This window comes from Austrofundulus limnaeus, unplaced genomic scaffold, assembly GCF_001266775.1.
Source record: "Austrofundulus limnaeus strain Quisiro unplaced genomic scaffold, Austrofundulus_limnaeus-1.0 Scaffold2071, whole genome shotgun sequence".
NCBI lineage: Eukaryota > Metazoa > Chordata > Actinopteri > Cyprinodontiformes > Rivulidae > Austrofundulus > Austrofundulus limnaeus.
Window position 1 is genome coordinate 39,005 of NW_013954473.1, and position 2,196 is coordinate 41,200.

The window sequence follows — 2,196 nt, forward strand, 5'->3', positions numbered from 1 at the left end:
TGTAATTAGGTTATTTTGACCAAATTTGACTTAATCCTCATTTCGATATGATGGGTCACATATTTTTTAGGTTTTTGACGTGTTCCTGAGCTTATGTGTTAATATCCGTTACAGAATAGTGTAAGTTTTTCATGCAGTGCCGCCTGAGGTAGATGGACAGTTAATGTTAGTTTTCAGTCTTGCCACTTTCTTGCAGAGATTTGTCCAAATTCTCTGACTCTTTTGGTGATATTATGGAATGTAGAGGATGAAATACCTACATTTCTTGCAATTGTATGCTGAGAAATGTTCTTCAACTTTTGGACTATTTAATCATAATAATAATCATCATTTTATTTGAAAAGCACCTTTCAGGACACCCAAGGACACTTACAGCATTAGACTATAAGTGTCATTATTACTAAGAATGCTCTGCAATATAGCCCACTTCCTGCTTTTGGAGCGATGTCCTGTCCTCTTGGCATTCACACCAGAGTTCACTTCAACCGAACCAAGACCTGGGTTATCAGGTGGACTAGAGTTAGATTTTTTGGTCTGCACCAGAGTTCGATGACCGATGCACACCTCTCCAAACAAACCAGGCAGATCTAGGAAATGAACTTGAGTTCATTTGAATCGGACTAAACAGGATCAGTGTGAATACACCCTTAAACTCTCATCAGAACTATAGCTGCAGTATTTTGTATAAACTGAAGACTTCTTAAAGGGGGGCTGTGGCACAGAGGTTAGGGGAGTTGTCCCGTAGGGTTCGATTCCCCGTTCCAGCCCTCTCTGTTGTAGTGTCCTTGGGCAAGACGCTTCATCTGCCTTACCTACGGATGGTGGTCAGAGGGTCCGGTGGCGCCGGTGCATGGCAGACCCATGTGACTCCCTTACAACACTTGTATAGTGATTGTGGGACTTTACATACTGATCCCACCTGGTTTTGCTTGGTTGGGATCTGTGTCTTTGCCATCTTGCTGCCTTACCTTGTCAGACAACTCTGGAGTCCACCTGACTGGCTGCTATCAAGGCCTCCAGATTCTCTCTGGACAGGCAGACATATCAGTTTGCACAGCACTGGTCATGCTCSATGTCTTGCACAGTTTTAATCCTGGCAACTCTTTCATCCATCAACTGGGTTAAACTGCTGATAAACAGATTCCAGTCAGTGTTTTTTGGGTTTCTGTAAGTGACTGGGTGTGGTTTCCCCATCTTCAGCTTAACTTGAATACGTCGATGGTCTGACATGGTTTCCTCAGGGTGGAAAGTGTGGAAAGATGAGCCTCTTGACTTCTGATTGTCGCCGGTCTCTTTGTACAATCAGTGACGAGTGGCTTGTCTTTATTTACTGAAAGCTAGAGAGCGTTGTAGGCACCTCTGCACTGTCTGGATTCACCAGATATTTCAGAGGCGTTCTGAGTTTAGAGTTTCAGCCCTCCAGGAGCTGCACATTGACAAGGGTCACTTTCAGCACTATTTTCCCCCTGAGCCCAGTTTGACAAGTTGTGACCAGAACTGGTGGCCACATCTCCTGCCAGGACACTGACAACAGGTGCTGGATTTCAGTTAAAAATCACCTGTCCATCTGTCTGATGTTGCAGATTGTCTGATTGCTCTGATGACTGAAGGCCRTCTTTGTGTGATAATGACTGGGTTTTTCAACTGGACACCTCTTCAGTTCACAATGTCCTGTTTATTTGTCATTTTTAGCTCCCCCATGTTGACATTATTATTAAGAGGACTGCAGATGTAAACTAGCCTTAGGCTGAATCTGGTGCAATGCATCAAATGGTTTTATGTTTTAATTTCACATTGTCCTCATAAATAAAATTCATTCATTCATTCATTCATTCATTCATTCATTCATTCATTCATTCATTCACAGATGTCAACATATTTACATATTTCACTACACCCTTAATATACTGAATAGATTTTTTCAGCCTATTATATTATGACTTTGTGCAGAAAGGAGAGAAAATTAACACTAAATTCAAACTTACAGCCAGTTCTTATTTCTTTTTTTAAGCTGTATAATTATTCCACACGGGTAAAAGAAGACATCATACCAATAACTTCACACCCCATAATTACTGAAAGTCATGTTTGTAATGATTGTATATAAAGTCACTGCAACTGAATTCTTCTTCATTTCTGCTGCTATAGACTCAGACTGCTGGAGCACAAACTGAGCACATTTCCTCACTCTGCTGT

General features: G+C 41.5%; 1 protein-coding gene across 1 annotated transcript in view; it reads right to left on the reverse strand.

Moving 5' to 3' along the window:
* The window catches only part of LOC106536991 (BTB/POZ domain-containing adapter for CUL3-mediated RhoA degradation protein 2-like), a 9,678-nt gene that overhangs the window by 3,607 nt on the left and 3,875 nt on the right, over positions 1-2,196 (reverse strand).